This window comes from Canis aureus, chromosome 23 (assembly GCF_053574225.1).
Source record: "Canis aureus isolate CA01 chromosome 23, VMU_Caureus_v.1.0, whole genome shotgun sequence".
NCBI lineage: Eukaryota > Metazoa > Chordata > Mammalia > Carnivora > Canidae > Canis > Canis aureus.
Window position 1 is genome coordinate 32713968 of NC_135633.1, and position 21585 is coordinate 32735552.

The window sequence follows — 21585 nt, forward strand, 5'->3', positions numbered from 1 at the left end:
GTGACTGCCACTGCCCAGCACTGTGCTAGGCCCTAGGAAAGACAGAGGCAGTTAAAAAAGCAAAAACTCAGGTTTCAAGGGCCTTTCAGGCTACAGAGAAAAAGACATACAGCAAAAGATCACTTCAGTCCCGAGAAATAAGGCTAAAGATTTAATATATAGAGGCTGTCAATGTAAGTTTCACAGAGAAGCTGATTTTACAAAGGAATTCAAAAGGTATGAATAGGAGTTTGCCAGATAGGCAAAGCAGCAGCAAGCAAAGAGCATTCCAGGCAGAAGACTCTGTATGTGTGGAAGTGTAACACGTGTGGAAAAGTAAAAGGGGTGTGCGAGGAAACGGTATGAGAAACCAGAGGCATTCTCACGAAGGACATGGTAGATGGTGAGTTATTTGGACTTTAATGCAAAGATAATCGGGAGCAGTTGGGGTTTCACACATGAGGATGATGACATAGATCCCCTCGCTTCCTGATCGTCTCAAGACTAGTATTGATCTCATCACCACAGTCAAGTCCCACAAAGAGCACAAAACTTCCTCTGCTATAGGAATTGCCCCCTCTACACCTGACTTACTGGATATAGTTGGACAGTATCCTTTGAAGCACCCAACTTCACTTGCAAGTCCAGACTCCACAGTAGAGGCCTCTTCTCCATTTCCTCCTGCCTACTGCATCAGATGACCCCATTCTGGTAGGTTCTTCTTACTAAAGCATGGTCCAAGGGCCATTCACACCTATATTGCTTGGAAGCTTGTTAAAAATGCGTAATCTTGGTCCCTGATAAAGACTTATTAAGTAAGAATCAGAATTTCCACAAGATCCCCAGGGAGTTGTCTATACACTGAGGTATACTTTAATGTGTCACACTTTCACTACAGAGCCATCTCTCATGCACCAGGCACTCATAGAAAGGAGGCAGAAGACAGACATCCTTCAGGACCCTAGCCCAGCTAATGCCTGAAGCTGGTAGGCTAAAAATATTCCACGTTATTTGATTTTATAACAGTCTTGCTAGGTGAGTAATGGTAGTCTCAGCTCACAGATAAAGACCATTTAATCTCTTTGTATGATCTCTTCCCCAAAGTTCTTCACAAACTCCAAGAAGAAAGAATTCAACATCTCTGCTGATCTAAAAAACAAAGCCCCAATCTAGAACGAAAAGAGATCTGCCAAACTTTCAACAACCAACTCTCCATTCATGCCAGCCTCCAATGGCCACCCGGCCACACTAGTGTTCACCTCAAATGCAAAAGCTGTCTTACGGGATTAGCATTCCCTCCGCTGTCCCTTCATCCCCCACCTTGCCTTTCCCTCCCACACAAATACTGCAGGTAGATTTAATATTCCATGTCTCACACTGAGTTTCAGATTCTCAGTCAGCACAGTCCCATCTGAGAGAAAGAAATCAAACATCTGAAAAGCAGTCTGTCCTTAGAGAGGGAAGGAAAAGCAGGTGGATTCGATAGAACTGCCTAACAAAGTATATTTATGAACATCATTGGAACAAATGTCCTCCTGTAACTGCAGCCATCATCTCCTAATGTCACATCATGGAGACACTGGAAAACAAATAGGACTTAAAACCTGATTTTCTATCAGCTGGCAATGGCTTCCTCTTCCTCCTGCCTCCCTAGCTAGGCAGCATATGACTCACAGCTTCGTTCTAACTTCTAAAGCACTTCAAGACCAAGAAGAAAAGAAAAGAAATAACACAACATTTAAAAATACATATATCCCGTCAGTCATTTGTTTCTTAATGCATCAGGCAACTGATCACCACAGATGCTTTAAAAGGTGCTGAAATGAATTACCAGAGACTTAGACTCCTTGGAAATTGATCTGACGGTGGGAGAAATGCAACCAATTTGATTTGGAAAATTCAAAGCTATTCTTTTCGTAGAGCCTTGGTTTTCCGAGTTTCTTAGTTGTCTCCTTTGCTACGCTTCCCCCTATGCTTTCAACTCAGAATTTTCCTCTCTCCCCTTCTGTTTCTACTACACAGCCCCTGTCCAGCACCCTTGTCCCTCCTCTCACTGTGAAGTTTCCATGAGCTTCACAGGTCTCTCTGACTCCAAGCCCTTTCATCTCCAGCCCACCCTCTTCTTGGTGGGATTCATGTTTACATGTGTCTGTTTTTTTGTTTGTTTCTTCTTTGAACATCTTAGAATTAGCGACTGCCACTTGTCTTTTACATTTCTGACTCCAGACCTGTGTTATGCAAAGGAACTAAAACTGCTATTCAAAGAATGATTTAAAGATTATGCTACAATGGCTGTGCCTTGAGCACCAACACTGTATCCGAGGAAACCCAGTACAGCACCGGTCCCTTCTTTTGGTGAAGACGGGTTTTCTTTTGATGAAGAGAGATTATGGTGGGAGGGATCTTCCCTATTGTCTTAGCTGCCCCTTCTCTGGCAGTCAGGACTCATCCAGAATATATAGATGTGAGGAAAATCATTTAGTTCTCTGCAGGTGAAATTCTATTAAAATCAATATCAAGTCTTGACTATGTGGTAAGGAGTCACATAAGTTCTGCCAGAGGGGTGTGTAAAGGTCGGAGACATGCCTGTGCTGTCAATCTGCTAAAGCCAAAATGCTATGGGCTGATCATATATATTTAATTCAAATCTGTTTCATGAACTGCAGGTATTTATTTTAGGTGGTAAATTTTATGAAGTCTAATATTGTGGAATTACAGTAATCTCTTCCCAACTTGTAATTCTTGGTAGAGGAAATTCTGGTCTATATTGCCAGTTTTCTTCTTTATACTTTTCTAGAAACCTCAAGAACTTTTGTTTCAACTTGTGTGTTATACCTTCATCAATAATAACATTTTAAAAAGATAATATTTCTTATTATTTAATAAGAATATGCCAGAGCTATGCTAGGTGCATGCTATGGTCTGAAAGTTTGTGTCCCTCCAAATGCATATGTTGAAATCCTAACCCCTAAGTGATGGTATTAGTAGGTGGAGCCTTTGGGGGGTACTTAAGTCATGAAGGTGGACTCCTCATGAGAGGGATTAGTACCTTATGAAAGAGGCTCCAGAGAAATCCCTAGACCTCTTCTACCATGTGAGGATATAGTGAAAAGGCACCCAGCTATGGCCCTTACTCGAACACGGTGGCACCCTAATCTTGGACTTCTCAGCCTCCAGAATTGTGAGAAGTAAATTTATGTTGTTTATAAGCTACTGGTTTGTGATATTTTGTTATAGTAGTCTAAATGAAATGAGACAGCCTGTTTAATGTGTAATCTCATTTAACTACACAAAAATTTAAAGATAGATATAATAAAGTCCCATGAGAAAATGCCCCAATGTAATGACTTCATATATATAATATATAAAATACACACATATCAATATATAATATATATAAATACTGATCACAATTATGCCAATCGGAATTTCATATATATTATAATTCATATGTAATTAGCTCTTACCTTCTGCCTAACTCCTACTTTCAGATAGACACAGAGCCTGGATAAAATTCTTATTTTATGCTGGATGGAGATAAGGTTGGTCAAAAAAATGTCAGTCAATCCTGTTTGGAAATCAGGGAATCTAAAGATGGGACCCTGGATTTCTGATCTCTTGGCTCAACAGGCTGAGACAAGATAGGCCGCATCTAACTGCAGGAAGTTCCACCACTGCCAAAAGAGGGCGCTAAGTCAACAATCAGAAGCGGGAAGGGTTTGGTCTGCCCAGGTGGACTCTAAACTTTTGGCCAGCCAGCCGGCTATAACGGCTCACTCCAGTTATTTCATTAACGTAGCTCTTTGGTTTATAGGTTTGAATTTTTATGAACCACTTATCTTATTATGAAAGGACCCACTGTACTATATTCCCCTATTATATATAAAGAAAGTGAGGTTCAGACAAGGAAGCTTGCTTTGTCTTAAGAGTAGTAGTGGATAGATGTGGAAAATGAAAACGGATGAGTCTCATTCCAAAGTCCACACTTGTTAGCACTGCAACCATGACTCCTAAACATGACTAGTGCTGAGCATGTCCTCTGGGTCTGACATTGTGCTACACATTTTATATTCTCCATGCCACGTAATCCTTATGACCACCCAATGTAATTGAAGAGTATAACCCTATTTTATAGATGATGAAACTGAAGCTTCTGTGGTTAGGTAACTTGTCCAAGAATTCACAGCTAGTGAACGTCAGAGACGGGACTCAAAGTTAGATATCTCTAGATTATGCCAAAGTCATCAGAAAATAACTGGAGTTGGACTAGATAAAAGACTTAAAGAGTTAATTTGGGGGCAGAACAGAAGGAAAGGTAACTGAATGTATCTTTCTTTCCCTTACACCTCGAAGGGTAGGAGGGAGGCACTGGAGGTATTCAGGAGCTGACAGCAGATGCTTTGAGCCCACATTTGGGGCACATAGAGAGTACCCAGGAAGCAAACTCTCTGGACCATTGAATCAGAAAGACAGACGAAGCCCAAACACAGAAAAAAAAAAAAACTAAATTTCTCTTAGCATACAGTAATCTACAACACAGTAAAACAAATACACAAGCTAAAAATGTCTTCTGGGAATACTCAGCCAGCAGAAAGGATAAATACCTACCATCAACGTCGATGGAACTGGAGGGTGTTATGCTGAACAAAATAAGTCAGAGAAAGATAATTATCATATGGTTTCAGTCATATGTGGAATATAAGAAATAGTACAGAGGACCAAAAGTGAAGGAGGAGAAATTGAATGGGAAAAAATCAGAGAGGGAGATAAACCATGAGAGACTCTTAACTCTGGGAAATAAACTGAGGGCTGCTGAAGGGGAGGTAGGTGGAGGGATGGGGAAACTGGGTGATGGGCATTAAGGGGGGCACGTGATATGATGACTACTGGGAGTTACATGCAACTGATGAATTATTGAAAATGTCATCTGAAACTAATGATGTACTATATGTTGACTAATTGAATTTAAATAAAAAATAAAATATTACAATAAAATAAAATAAAATAAAATAAAAGTGTCTCCTGGGGAAGAGACAGTACATGAAATGGAATTGTTCAATTCTCCAATTTTAAATTGGAAATTTAAAAAATGTAATTGATATTCTCTTTATTGAGTTTGCCATTTTTTTTGATTTATTAAGTGTATTGAATATGAAAAAATTAAAATGCTTTCTAAAGATCACCATAACTTCAGTCCCCTAAACCCTATATTTTCTTGTACTGACTTAAGATCTCAAACCTTCTTAAACAAGAAGACAAGCATGGCCACAGTTATTTCCAAGAATCTAGCTCTATAGTTAGGGATAGGCTATGCACCTGTTTTGACCAAGAAATATGCTCTGAAGTGTTTTGAATGTTGTGCAGGCTCCAGTAGCCTGCAGGGAGGTGGGGTCTTAAACACACACTGGGGAAGCTGGACCAGCATCCATGTTATGCCCTGTCAAGCTGCATCCATCGAATTAGGTTAGGAGTTAAGATGTTACATGATGTGACCAATGGGATCAGAAGCAATAACACAACCTGTCAGCCAGTGCTTTCCTGACAATTCTGGAGAAAAGATTGCCTGCTGGAGTGCTGAGGAGGTAAGAGCGGCATGTGTTTGGGGGAGCAGGGGAAGGTCTATTTGATTCCTTATTTACAAATGTGGTGGGGAAAGGGTGGCAAATCAGTCGGTGTTCCCCAGACTGATTTTAGGGTTTTGCTTATAAGCTACAATACCAAATACCTTTTCTTACAGGACAAAAGTTGCAAAAACTTGCACACAGCATTTCAGGCACTACATGGTCTCCTGGGAGAAAGGTCAGAAAAAAAAAAGATTTGTGAGACCTTCTGTTTCATAAGGGTGAGGGAGGGTCACCTCAGCCAACTCTGTGCTCAGATAGGGCCAGGAAATGCAATTGAAGGTTGAAGATACCTGGCGCCAACTCAGAGGTGATTAAATCATTGCTTCTGTTTGTGGGCACTAGGGCCATAGGGCTCACCTCAGTCAGTGCTGATGAATACCCTGACATTGGCAGACAAGTAACAGGTGAAGCTCAGCTTCTGTATGAACCACATAGATACCACCTTTGAAGTGTGTCCGCTAGGACTGACTTACAAACACACTACCTTACAGATATTCCAGTGGCAGAAAATTCAAACAAGGAAGAGATATTCAGAGAGAGTATATCACACTAAACATACACTCAGAGCTGTGATAAACTCCAAGTGTGCAACAGGTCACTAGTAGAGAATTTTTAATCACTGGATGCTTGTCCTAGGGTCTTAGCCCCCCTGTTTTACACACACATGGCCACAGAGGTAACTAAAGACTTGATTTTTTGGGGGGTAGATCATCCTGGATTCTCCTCATTTGTTCAAGACCTGATGCAAACCAGTTCCTTTGAAATTGCAGAGGCAATTTGGCTCCTTCTTCCCAGAAACTGGTCTTTTAGATTCAAAAGATCAGCATGGAGACTTTGCTCTTCAGCTGATCTTATTCCTAAGGATACATGAAGGACTCAATAAATACTTTTGATCACGTCTCTAGTTCCTTTCCCAGGCCCAGTTAACTGTTCTTGTAGTGTCTTTACCCTCGATTTTGTAAGAGTAGTGTCAGGTCATCCATTTGCCCTTTGACTAGGGACAGTTTCCCAGAAGATGAAGTCACCCCCAGTACATCCTGGGCAACTATTGGGCTCACATTTATTTGAGAGTACCATGTGTCTCTGTGGGGATTGGGTGACCTGAAGCCTATCACATCCCAAGACTCATCAGCTCTCTGCCTGGCAAACCTGGACAAATACACGCTTTTGCATCTGAGAACTCTTAATGAAGTGCTTCAGAAAGACGTTCTGGGAAACACGGTCAATAATAACAAATATCATATCCACGTGTTGCAGTCACACATGGAAACTATGATCCTGACCAGTGCTTTTGTACGTCGTCCAGGTGGCAAAACACCTGGAAGTCACACAACACCATGATCGTTACACAGCCCTAGTACAAAAGACACAGTTAATCCCAGTATCTAAAGTATGTATGACTTTTATGAGCAGAAAATATGACTAGATTGCTGTGTGTAAATGCAACAGAAAACCAGAGTAAGGCAATTCAAATCTATAAAAAAATATATCATGACTTAAGCACAATCACTTATTTCTGAATCTTTCCACTAACATCATTTACAGCTTTTTCATTAATTTGGTCATTGGCAGGTGCACATGGAAGGCAGAATAAGAGCCAGTCCCAAAGGTTTAAAAGAAAACAGGAGTAGGAAAGTTTTAAAATGAGAAAAATCTTATCCATTTACTTCTTTTTTTTTCTGTGAAAGAAAAAATCTGTTGTTATTCGTTTTTATAGAGGAATACTTTAGAAAAGTGGAGAAACAGTAGTATTTGCAATCTTAGATTACTCCAAGTCATCAGAAGGTTGGATTGAGGCAGGGAGGGGGATTATATCAACTTTCTTCTTAGGAACTCATTAATTCTCTGACTCATTTCTCTCTCGTGTTTCTCTCAGGTCTCTCCTATCCACTCTAATCCTTTAGTGGTAGATAAATCAAAGGTGTTATCAAAGTTGTCTTTTACTGACTACACTCAGACTCTGGACCTCTGAGTTATAGAAAAGGACATTCCATTGTTCCTTCTTTGCTTTTCAAAGATTGCCAACATATCTTCTTAAAGTTAGACCTATGGGAAAGCCTGGGGTCATTTATTTCTCCTCCCTGGACCCTCCTATCAAGTATCCCTTTGAAGTTCTTTCTTAGGTACCACTCCTTTCCTTAGATTTTTCCTTCTGTTGCTGCTCATAGAGTTGTAGCTTACCTTTTATTCTTCATAGTCCACGTTTGTGTTTTCCTACTCAATGGAAATTAAGAATTAGATAAATCCAAACAGGTTTCAGTCATGTCCCCACATAATAACCAAGGAAATTCTGCTCTGCTAATGTTCCTAAAGTATATTGCTATGCATGGGGAAGCAGTGACCAATGGTCTGATCGAACTAAAAACCAGCATCCCCTTAATGGGAATTCTACAAATACCTGATACTCTTGGAAGAGGCCCAAGACTATTTCTTTCATTTTGTCATGTTGAAGCCACATATATTTGTTACCCTGACCAGAACTCATTAGACCACATATTTTACAACAGGTATAGACAAAGAGCTGTGTTGTGGACATAGGAGAATCCAGGGACCTACAGGATGTTTTACACAAGGACTCTTTTCACTAGAATGTCCTATAATGGGTAGCGACAAACCAACTCAAGCTGTTCTTTCTACATTGGTAATATGAAAGTGTGGTGCATTTCAGCATGGCACAGAAGCTGTGAGACAGACAGAAGCAAGGCATCTGTAACAACTGGAATGGAGAGCAGGGCTCGTCTCTCTCTGAGTTGCAAGTGTGGAAGACTGGCTACAGTCAGAGGGGGTTCTAGGCAGTTACAAAGGTATGGCAGGATGAAAACAGCCTGGGCTATACATCTGGGCCACTATTAAATGCTGAATATCCTTCCTCGTCTTCATAAAGCCTGCCTATGTTATTGCTCAGGTGGTTTTCTCTGTTTCCTTACTCTTCCAGCTACTTCTAAAATAATCTCCTATGAGATGAGGTATCAGCTTTCTTCTTGGCACCCTGAAAGAGTCACCATCACAGGGATATGCCATATAATTTCCTTTGGAATTTTCTCTCCTAGACATGAGCTATGGTTGAAATCAAGGACTAAAATATGAAAGAGTATAGAATATCCAATAATCCTTATGAGTTTCTGTTAAAATATGATATTGTATTTTCACACATACACTGCTAAATGCTGATCACTCCAACCTACAAATATAACAGACAGGGAAATGTTAACACACAAAAAAGACAAAAGTAGGTATACTTTCTGATAGCTGATGTGGGGACCTATTTGGGACCGCAAAGTTGGCATAAAAATTATTGTAAGCTGAATGCATTTGAGATTCAACAGATTAAAAAAAAAAAAGCCGCCCTTCTTGGATCTTCCCTTATTTGACTAAAGGCAGAAATTTCAGAGAAATAAGGACAGCCATAAATTGTCTCCTCAGGGTGGGTGAGCTCTCAGAAGAGAAACCAAAAGTAAATCTACTGTTAAATCCCCTCTCCTGGGGAGTTTTAAAGCCCTGAAGAAGATGGAAAGACCACTCATTCCAGTATTATCACAAACTTTCTTATCTTCTGTTTGTTCGCCAAAAAAAACCCCATTTGTCTTTCCTACAGAAACCCATTTTTTTCTTCCCCTAGGAGCTTCTCCTTCCCCTTGTCTTTCTCTTACTAAGTTAGGTATACAAGTCCCAAACTATAACCAGTCTTTTCAATTACTCTTCATGGAGTATGCTCATGTGTATGTGGTTTGCACACGTAAAGAATGTTTTTCTCCTGTTAATTTGTCTTTTGTCAATTTAATCTCTAAACTCCAGGTATTAAACTGGAGATAGAGGAAAAGTTTTTCCTCCTATACAATAAACAATTTACTTAACCTTACTTAAATATAGTTCTTCTCATTTTTAATTGCAATCTATTTCAGTCTACTTAAACAGAGGGAATATGACCTGCAAGAATTTTTGAAGGGCTAAGCATTCCCTTAGCATTACAAATAAAGGCTCAGTCCTCTCCTTTGGACATCTCCAAAAATTAAAACAAAAAACAAAAAATACAAGGAAGAAAACCAATCCATTCAAACCCAAAGATCTACACATTTAATGCCAATCACCTCTACTAACTGTGATAGACCCTACTAACAGAAGTCTGTTGAGAATGCCACTTTCTAATCCACAGGGTTCTGTTCAAACTAAAGAGCACAAGAAATTGTTTTACCCTCTCCCTTTGTCTACCGACATGTTTCGGCAAATCACAAACACTTGAGCAAATAATAATAAATTTAGTCATTCAATTAATATTCAATTAAAGAATATATTATTTTACCTTAGTTAGACATTTCCATCAGTGTTCAAGAAGAATGTTGTAACTCAAGCTTTCTTGTAAGCAGCAATACTGTTTATCCTACGTATGAGAAAACACAGAAAAACATGTAAACTCAGAGACTTCTTACTTTTAAATCTGGTGATTCACAGTTTTCAGAAGGCAATAAGGGATGGGAAAATGAATGAGAGTTATTCATAGAAATGATACAGGACGGGGATCCCTGGGTGGCGCAGCGGTTTGGCGCCTGCCTTTGGCCCAGGGCGCGATCCTGGAGACTCGGGATCGAATCCCACGTCGGGCTCCCGGTGCATGGGGCCTGCTTCTCCCTCTGCCTGTGTCTCTGCCCCCCCTCCCCTCTCTCTCTCTCTCTCTCTGTGTGACTATCATAAATAAATAAAATTTAAAAAAAAAAAAAAAAAAAAAAAAAAAAAAAAAAAAGAAATGATACAGGACGGTTAACAACAATAGGCTGCCTAAAAACCAAAACTGACCAACCAAATCCAACGAAACAAATAACCAGTAATAGGTGGTTTTCTTAGATCTTTTTTTTTAATGATTTCTGGAAACATAGGTGGGGAGGGACTATACCTTGGAAGGGAGAGGAAAAAGGTTTGTGTGTCAGAAATGCCTCAGCCAAATGATTTAATTGCTCAGACTCTTATTTTCCTCATCTGTAAAATGAGGGAAACAATACCTATCCCATAGACTTGTGCTAAGGATTAAGTAGAAGACAGGAAAGCTCTCTCCACAGTGCCTTAAGTCCTAGGAGGTACTGTATACATTGATGCTCAGTTCTTCTGCAGCCCCGTTCCCAAGCCTTTGCTTCTTTTGCAATTACTTCCAACACCTTTTCATAGTGTTAGCTCCATGGCATTTAACTAAAACAAAACAAAACAAAACAAACCAAGATATCTTAATGACTCCAAAACAACAGCTTTAAAAATAGAAGAGAGACAACACTCAACTTCACGTATAATAAGAACAGCTAAATGCCTGGAATATTTCCTATGTGCTAAGCTCTGTACTAATAATTTTATATCAATCATCTCTTTAGCCCTTACAACAGACAGATTAGAGAGTGTGATACCAGAAAACCTGGGCACAAAGCAGTGAAGTCCCTTTTTGCAGACTGCCCAGCCCTGTGGAGGCAGAGCTGGGACCTGAGTCCACCTCACTCACCTCTGAGCACCCTCTTCACCACCTCATACCACAGGTTCCACCATAATCTGCACCACTGGACTTCCACACACCCCAAATGATGCCATGTACTCAATTTCATTATTATCTCCCCCTTCCCGCCTTCCCTCCCTCCTTTCCTTCCTTGTTTGCCTTTCTTTCAACCTTTATTTCTAATCTAAACTTAATAACTATTTTGTTTATTTCATTCTTCTGCTCTGACTGATTAAGGTGGAATACTGATCACTCTAAGATAACTGGGTTCACTTCTTGGGCTCAGCCTTTTACTAGCTTTGTCATCTCAGATGGGTCACTTAACTTCTTAGAACCTTGGGGTTTTCTCCTCTACACAATGAATGCATTAGACAAGATGATACCAAGAGGACCAGTTTACTGGTCTTATGACTAATTACTTTGCAAGCAGTTTCATATCATTCTAGCATTAAGACCTTCATGGGTACATTATAACGATTATGTACTCTAACACACAAGTTTTCTTGCTTTAGCTCAAGCTAAAATTCCAAGTTTCTGGGAGGAGTCACATATTCATAAACAACTCTTTAAAGATCTTGCAAATGAGGTTAGGTCACTATGTAAGGTCATGCAGAAGGGGTAGAGACAAAATATGAATCCAAGTTTGTAGGACCCTACAGCTCATGTTCTTTGCCATATCCCAAGCCTACCAGAAAGCACTATGGAAAAGTTAAATGACACAAATTAGTCTCATTTCTGATATTTGACTTAAAATTTAGGGTGGCAATGATAACCATAACTAGCATGCATGTGAGCTTATTGTTATTATTACTATTATTATATCCCTTGGACTTCCTATCATACTGAGTGCCAGGTACTATAATCATCCTCTTTTGAAAGCTGAGAAAACAGAGACCCATGGACTAACATTACTTGCCCAAGACACAGGGCTAATAAGTAGAGGATCTAGGATTTTCTTTCTATTTTTAAATCATTGTTTATTGTTTTAGCTAAAACATTGGCTAAGGTTATGGTTAATTATGGTCATTGGCATATGGCAGTTATGATGCATTTTCAAGTTAGTAAGCTGCAGTTGTGAATACAGAACAAAAAATTTGCAGGTTGGTATGAGGGTGACCACAAAGACAGGCCCATAGTTGTTAAGTAATTCATATGCTCCAATAAAGGAAAAGGATTTTTTAAGAAAGATTTGCCAGAGACTGTTGAGAACCTGCCTCCCAAACTATTTCCCCACTTAAATTGCCAGCTATTGTCATTGTGTCTGAGAACTAGGAAAGAAATGACAAAGTGAATTTCAGGGGACACTGTTTGTCAGTGAGGTGTGTGGCATGTCCTTCACACTGAGGGAGTCAGGCCTACGTGCTGTCTACTTGGGCGGAGGGAAACTGAGCTCCAAGGAGAAAGCAGGTAAGCAAACAGCCAACGAAGAAGCTCTATTTATTTAGCTGGGTCCAGATTTACCGAGAAAATGCCTTCCAGATGTATTCCAAACACGGTGGCATGATTAGGATGGAGAAAACAGTCAAGTTTATTTGGCTTCTGTGGGGGATTTGTTTGTATATTCTAATTGCATCATCGTTTAGCTTTATTTCATCTGGAACCTGACTGCCAAATGAGCGTATTGATTACCTGTCACGGATGCATATTTCTCAATTAACAGCCATCAAGACTTATAAAATCTTAGCTACGTCAAAACCCACAGGCAGGTTTTAGTACGATCGTGAGTAGTAATGCTAGACACTTTCACCAAGCATCAGCTACCATGCTGGCACCTACCAACCACATATGCTGGTTTGTTTAAATATCACAACCTCCTTCAAACTATATATCGTTGTCTTTCTCTTTTAAGTGAGGAAACAGAGGATCAGGGAAATTAAAACCCTTGCCTCACACAGCACAATTAGTAAGTAGTGGAGTAGGGATTTGAACCCATATATGCAACAATTCAAATTCCACAGGGCTTTCTGGCACACACAGGTGGTGCAGTGCACTGGTGATGCCCCACTACTTGGCTGGAAGTCCAGCTTCATCATTTACTAACCCCATGGTCCTGAAGTTTCTTGACATCTCTGTGTCTCAGCTTCCTCATTTGCAGAGCTGGGGAAATCACAGGCCATAGATGGTTAGGATTAAATGAACTAGCACATGTGTGATACTGAGATGAGTGCCTGAGATAAGGAGGAACCACTAGTTTACATCTTCTGGATGCTGTGAAAAACAAACTAAAAATCTTTGACCTTCAAAAACTTGCTGTAGGCATTTTGTACTTCTGAAGACTTTGCAACAATTCAATTTTCCTCACAGCAGCCAAATGCTTCAGGTCAGACCATTGTCTCTCCCCTCTGAGACTGAGACAAGGGAACTCTTTATGCCAGAATATTTCCAGTCCACACAATTCATGATCCTCCTTGTCACATCTGAGGACAGACATAATAACGTTATTTGTTGATCAACCCACATGCTTTGGATACGTTAGGTTGACCTCTCACAACAACTTTACAACTTGGTGCTATTATCTCCATTTCACAGATGCAAGTGAGATGGGTCATAACATTGAGATGATTTGCGCGAGTTCATGTAGGTGTAGCAAGACCAGGATTTGAAGACACATAAGAATGGATTCTAAATTTGTGTGCTTGCTTCCAAAACATGACACTTCACCACTGACGATTTCTCCTTATATCCCTGGTGAACTTTAACCCTTCTGGTGAGATTCTTTTTTTTTTTTTAAGATTTTATTTATTTATTCATGAGACACAGAGAGAGGCAGAGACATAGGCAGAGGGAGAGGCAGGCTCCCTGTCAGGGGATGGATGTGGGACTCAATCCCAGGACACGCGATCATGACCTGAGCCAAAGGCAGACGCTCAATCACTGAGTCACCCAGACGCCCCTCTTCGGGTGAGTCTCAATGCACATGTATTTCACCTTCCCTGATTTTTATCCTTTGAAGACATATTTTACAGAGTCTTTTCTACATTCACCTCTACTGAGTGTTGTGTGAATGGAGATGAACACAAACATGGCCTCTGTATGAAGCTCACAGCCTGAGGGGATGGTATACAATTATATACTTGACATGTCCTAAGAAGATAATGATGAAGACGCTAGAATGGAAAAAGAAAAAGGAGAGCAACAGGCCAATAGATGGCTCAGGGCTCTCTAAGAAAATGACATTTATGCTGAGATGACAATGAGAAATGCAACATGTAAAGAGTAAGGGGTCTCTGGCAGAGGAGGAGCATGTGCACAGACCCTGAGACCAAACAAGAGCTTCTGGTCATGGGAACCAGAAGAAAGCATGCACATGGCTGGAGACAGGGGTAAGGATTAGTGGAAGAGGCTGGGGCTACCTCCCTGGGAGGTGGGGGGGATGGCTCCAGGGGACCAAAAGGAAGTGTTGAGTTCTGAGTCTGACAGTGCCTCACGCAGTCCTCGCAGTAGACAGATGGTTATCACATCGCATTGTCACGTATGCATATCTACTCCCATCCAGACCACGAGCTTCATAGGAGCCTACGACAGTGTTTAGGACAAAGTGGGCATTCAGCAAATTGAACGAATGAATGAACAAACTATCTGCTAATGGGGCCATCTTGTAAGATTCTTAGCAGAAGATAGACAATAATAGGGCTGGAATAAAGAATGAAATATGTGTCTTTTGTTCCCGGCTAAGAATCAAATCAATCAAACGTCTTCACATATATATTTATATTTATGTAAAAAAAATAGGCATTATATGTTAATAATCAGAGCCATCATTAATCACTTGACACTGGACTCAGTGCTTCCTTTGTGACCTGTTTCATTTTTGTGAAAATAAATATGAAGTAGCTATTGTTAATTCTCATTTAGAGAGAAAAAAGCAACATAATAACAATGATAACAAAACCAGAGCAGAGTTTCAATAAATTATCCAAGGTAAAAAAAAAAAAAAAAAAAAAGTACTTGTGTCATCACAGTTTCCACCCAGGCATTTTATTCAAAGTCTGTGCACTTGGCTACTTTATGATAATGTCTCAAGATAGTTATCCTTGGAATTTTTCAAAGTTTAAAAAATATAAAACATAATACATAAAATAAGAGTCATTGAAAGGAAACCAGTAATGATAAATATCAAAAATAGGAACAAAGCATTTGTAACAATAGTGAGTGGTTAATAAAAAGATAAAATTTAATAGAATCTCACTGATAATGACTAGAAAACAAAACAGAAAAAGAAAAGCACTCAATGCATTAGATTGGTGCATTGATTTTAACTTCTTTATTTTTATTATGTTGCTTGTAAAATAAAAATTAGCAGGAAAAAAAGGAAGCAACGGGAGGTGTGATTTCCTAGGAATGGCAGACCAGCAGACTGGGTAAATAAGCCAATATTTGCATTCTTCACAATTTTTCTATTACTGTTCCCAGTTGACTATGTCTAGAAGGTCTTCTTTCTCCCCCTGCTGTCTGAATAACTCCTAATCATTCTTCAACACCCAGATCAAATTCCTCTCCGTCTTGGGAAGCCCTACCTGACCTTCTAGGTTCCCACCAGACCATCCATATTATTCTTACAGTTTCTAAAATGTTATAGCATAATATTTTCTGTTTCATCCAATGTAGAAACCAAGCCCTACATCTAGTAGGCAGTTTATAAGGCATTGGTGAGCAAGCAAATTAAGTAATTATCCTGCCGAATCTTCTCTTTTAATGCAAATGCTGTAGGTAGTTAGCAAAGAGAACTTATTCAGGTGTGCCAGATGATCTGGACACCTGGTTTGAATTACTATATTTAGTATTCGCAGAAGAGATGACTATGTATCTCTATCTCCATTTTATAGATGGAGGAACAGGCTCAAAGAAGATAAACTGTTCACTTTATCTTCTTTGATAAAGAGGGAGCTAATTATTCTGCATTGTTCTGGACGACACAGAGAACATAGCATAAAAGAAAGGAAACTTGGTCCAACATTAGAAAAATTAAGTGAGAATTAATTTTGCATTTTTGGGAGCTAGGACAAGTCATGGAAAACGCAAAGTATCAGGGACTTGGGGAAAGATTAAAAATAATAATAATGAGAGGAAATAATTGCTGAGTAGCATTTGGAATGAGAGTGAGATGACGTCTCTGCTTCCATGGCCCTAGGCTGCTCTGAGGCGGTTGAGCAGGATGCTGGAACCAGCCTGCCTTGGTTTGAATTCCTAGAGGCGCGACCCTGGGCAAACTGCATAAACTTTTTGAGACTCAGTTTACCTGTCTGTAAAATGGGCATGATAACAATAGCATTTACCCTCCAGGGATATTATGAGGATGAAATGAGGTAATATATGTGATGTTAGTCATCCTCTGGCACTTAGAAAATATGAAAGTATTAATGAACTATTGTTATTCAATGTTTTCATCAGTAACAAAGAAAAAGATAGTTACAAGTAATGAGTATTGCCTTGTCAGACACAGACAAATGAACACACTGTTTATTGTAAAAAAAAAACAACCATAATACTCTGGAATGACACAAAAGCTACTGTTAAGGCAGCACTCACTCTACAAGGCACTGTGTCATGCTTGGCAGCACCACTTCAGTGATCCTCACAACACCACTAGGAGGTAGGGCTCTTTAAAACATTTTTTTTTTTATACTGTTCATTTTACACTGAGTAAAGTAAGTTCAGAGAACTGATAATGACTTGACCATCGTCACAAACTACCTAGAAGAGCCAGGATTCAAACCCAAATTTGTCTTGTGTCAAAACTTGTGTCCATAGCCCCATGCTGTGCTAACCCCCCCAGGTCCACTTCTTCATCCTCCTGAGAGTCTGTCAGCTGCTGCATTACCCTGACTATGAATAATGCTCTCTAACAACCAAAGGCAGAACAAGGGGGAGCTAATTTATTCTGCATTGTTCCGGAGAGCACAGAGAACATAGCATAAAAGAAAGGAAACTTGGTCCAACATTAGAAAAGATCTTTAGCGATAATGAGGCACCTGTGGAAGCAGGGAACTATCTCTGGACTTAGGAGTCAGAGAGGCACTGAATTTTATCTGCATTTCTTACCAACTAGGGCAACAAACAAATGCACATTCTCTAATCCTCAGTTTTCTCATCTGGATAGCCAATATAAGAATCCTTAATTCACTTGGTTGTTTGGAGAATAAGATAACATTATATACACAAATTGCTGAGAGTCAACGTGTGTTTGCTTCTTCCATTTACCCCATTTTTAAAGCAATTAGAGCTGTTCAATAATGCAGTGGAAAGTATTGATTCCCTTCCCCATTCTCCACCACGGGAAGTACACACACAGTGGGGTGGCTTACTGACAGGCCCTGTAGTGCCAACCCAAACCTCAGCTGATAGAAGAGCTGCAAGGACCCTCCAACTCTGAGTTGCTAGGAAATTAGGAAGGACAAATAATGTGGCGGATGGTAGAGCAAAGATTCAAGATAACCACAACTGTTTGAACAGGGAGCTAAAATTAAGGCAATGGAATTGAATAGGGGTAAGTAGAAAAAAAAAGATTTGCATTTAAATTAGAAATAAACAAGAGCAATAACAACATAATCTTGCTTGTAGAGAATGGCAGAGGTATGATTTGGCCATAGTGCAAGTGAAAACATGCTAGTTTTTTTGTTTTTGTTTTTACCAATCACCAGCTTAATATGTGACTTGACTTCTAAAATTGCATTTTTAGAGATTCCAGATCTGGGCTGGAGAACTAATTGTCTCACTATATTGTGAGACACACCAAGCACACCTTAGTAGGGGAAAATTTCCTTCTGAAGTCAGCATTTGAGTGAAAAATCTCATGTATCCTAAACTGACTTTAAGAAATCCTTATTCTACACATAGGTACAGTGTACATCATTAAGAGTATACAACTCTGCTTGGTAGCTCTTATGCACAATAGAATTTAAGTCCTGTAGGGCTAAATTATGTCCACAATAAAAATCCAACCATTTTACCTTTTAAAAATTTAGCAAATATCTAATAGTGAAAAGGCATTGAACAATTATGAAGTGTTCCTGCTTGTCTTCAGGGTTTACTTAATTTTTTAAAAAAATCATTAAGCTTTTATAACTTATAAATAGATTGTTATGGAGATTAAATGAGATAATATATATTGATCTTAACCATGCATTAAATTTTAAGAGGAAAATTGAGAAATCAAATTGGTGATGAGGACTGTGACACATTGGAGACAGAGCCATAAAGCAGGATTCAGTGAACTACCACCTTGGGCAAAATGTGGCCTGTAGCCTGTGTTTTTATACCTGCAAGTGAAGAAGTTTTGTTTTGTTTTAGATTATTAAAAGGTTGTAAAAAAGGGAGAAAAAAAAAAGAAGAGGAAGAAGAATATGTGGCAGAGACCATATGGGGTCTGCAAAGTCTAAAATATTTAGTCTCTGGCCTTTTAACAGAAAAATTTTGCTGATCCTGGCCATAAATGTGTCACTGGAGATTCCCCACTGCAAAGAAGAAGACCAATCTCATATCTCTGAGTTTACGACCACACTTCATCACAAGCCCCTTCTTCATTGTCGGCTTCTCCAGTAGCTCCAGAGTTACCTCTTGCTCTCAAAATGCTAAATGGTCTGCAGTTCTTCAGCCCAGGCATACTATTTTGTTCCTCTGTGCTTTTGCTGGCCCCGTTCCCTAGTAAAATTCTTCTCCTCTATGCTCAACAGTACACATGCAGACTTCGTTTTTTTAACCAACTCTCTCTATGAAGGCCATCTGTTCCTCCATGGCCTCTCCTAGAATCTAGAGTCTTAGATGGTAGGCTCTTATAAAATAACTCAAATTATTCGTCTGTGTCTTTAGCACCTAACACTGTCCCTAAAACCTGGTAGGCTCTCAGTCAATGTTTTCTAAACAGAGATAAATAGGTTTAAATATTAACAGAGCTCTCCGTGCAGAAAGGAGGGGACTGCTTTGGGAAGACTTCACAAAGCAGAAACCGGAACAGTAAGGAGAAATTATAGTTAGGAAGGAAGTGACTTGTCCAAATCCCCACTGAGAGACAAGAATAGATAAAGGAACAGATTTTATTCTCAAGAAGACCTGACTTTGATTCCTGACAACACGTCTGCATTTCCATCTGAGATTTCAAACAGAGAAATTCACCTTAGGAGCCAGTTTTCTGAACTGTAGCCTGGAGATTTTAACACCTGCCTTGTAGGAATGGGGAAGATTAAGACCAGTGCCTTAGAAAGGCCGACACAATGTCTTGGCCATAGTAGGTAATTGGTTCCTTTTTACCTCCTTCTACTTCCCCATATCCTCAGGTTTCTCCTCAATGCCACAACTCTCCCCACAGCAACTGGGGAGAAGAAAAACACACACAAACACACACACACAAGTGAATTTCCAACAAAACCGCTCCAAACATTTCATCAAAGTTTCCCCTGACTTAATATACCACCCTTAGAAGATAAACACTAGGGTTCTGTCAACAAACGCAGGCTATGCATCCAGAGAAGACAGTTCATAGTAATTTTGTCAGCAAAATTGTAACAATAAAGGCCCAAACAACACTTCATCTCCCTGTCAGTTGTCTTGAAAGGGCAGATTACTTTTTCCTCAATCTTGGCACATCCAATTAAGGTAGACTTACAAGCCAGGCAGGTGTAAAGTGCAAGCCAGCACTTGTTCACATTAGCAATTATCAATGGAAACCTCCGTGAATGCGAAGGCTTGGCACCACTGTTGCCTTGGCAACCATCAGCCTGCAGAGGCAGGGCGGACAATGACATGAAAGCTTGACATCTTTGACCTGAAAAAAGATGGTTTCTCTTTCTCCATTTTCCCCAGTTACTCTTAGTGTTAGTCATTGCAAGTTTCCAAATCAAACACTTCATGTCACCTGCCTGGCATTTGGGAATCTACCCAAGGCTTAAATTGGCAATTATACTTCTCTGATGAATATGTTTTGAGCACCTAGTATGTGCCAGGCACCGTGTAAGAAAAGCCACTTTCAATCTAGAAAAGTAAACTCATTTTCCTTTCCTTTCTTTCTTTCTTTTTTTTTCCTTTCTTCCTTCTTTCCTTTTCACATACATTCATTCAACAAAACATCTTTGAGGGAACTGTGTGTGCCAAGCACTGTGCTTAACACAGCTAAGGCAGAGATTGATGTGGGGAAAAAAGGCAAAAGGAAAACATTAAATTTCCTTTCTACTTAGAGCCCATTGACAAGTCCTTGAAACAGGCAGAGTGACCTTCCTCTGGGAACTCAGCTGCCTCCATGTTGACACTTTTTGCTAAGGGCCAAAGGCAGTCTTAGGCTGATCTTCCAAGATCTGGTAAGTCTACTTTAACATATAAAAATTCTTTTGGAAACATCCTTTATCTCTACCCCCTCCCCAAGATACATGTTAACAATCATCCTCCTAGCATGTGGCCCATTGATATACATCTGAAGAGTCTCATGATTAATGTTGTACTAGACAGTAATAAATGACCTTTTCCTAACAATAGCTAGCCCCTCAAGGTCCAGGAAACCTTGTTTCCAAATTCCTTAGAGATGTATGCAGTCCCTAACCCCCTCCCAACTTGAAAGTAAATAATCAGTCACTCATTACAACCCTAGGCAGCTCTTTCAGACCATGAGTCTTGTTCCCATGCTTGAATAAAACTACCTTTTTGCAATGAAAACATCCTAAGAATTCTTTCTTGACCATTGGCTCTGAACCCCAACATTTCCATGTCAGAGATGACTAAGAACTAGTCTTTGCTCTCAGGAAGCTCTCAGTTATATTGACAAAGCATAAGAACACAAGAACCATAGATAAAGTGTGTCCAGTAAGAAAGGTAAAAAAAAAAAAATGTTTTACAAGAATGTCATAAGCAAAAAAAATAAGAAAATGCTTCAGAGATTTTAAAAGATTGAAGGTCAAAATAAAAATGCCAAGTATTATTCTTGTAACTCACATTGCTAGTTCTTTCTTTTTCCTATTCATTCATTTACTCACACACATATTTTTTGGATGATGAAGGTAAATAAAGCCCAATGGAGAATAATAAGTTTGGAAAAGAGTACAAGAAACAGAAAGAGAAAGGATGACTAAGGATAGGCTGTGGGAGGAATTCACACCCGCAAAGCCACTGCTACAAGCCAGATACTGTGTCTGGTTGAGGTTGACGTTCATAAAACTTAGACAGTTTTATCCATCTTCTTCTTTCTCTTCTTCCTCTTATTATTATTGTTCTTGTTGTTAATTTCATTTCACAGATTTCCAGATGAGGAAATTTTGTCTCAGAAGGGCTAACTGTCTTGGAATTATAATGCCCACATTTAATAAAATGTGTGACTTTGAAATCTGTGCTCTTGTTACTCTGCCACAAAGAAGAGAAAAGATGCAAATTTATGAAAGGTAGACAGAAAGAAATGCATCATAAGCATGGCACTTGAGGAAGAGATGATAATAACTGGTGGCACTCAGGGGTATTGATTTCCTTCAGAAGGCCTTGATTTTGGAATATTTAACCTTTAATTTAGCAGAGACTCTGACAACCAAAAACACC

General features: G+C 39.5%; 1 protein-coding gene across 2 annotated transcripts in view; it reads right to left on the reverse strand.

Moving 5' to 3' along the window:
- Positions 1–21585, reverse strand: part of TENM4 (teneurin transmembrane protein 4) — a 2712352-nt gene that overhangs the window by 1349161 nt on the left and 1341606 nt on the right. For both annotated transcript variants that reach the window (XM_077867222.1, XM_077867224.1), the window contains one exon: positions 9904–9981. The gene's annotated coding sequence lies outside the window, so the exon portion shown is untranslated. The remainder of the gene's footprint in view (positions 1–9903; positions 9982–21585) is intronic.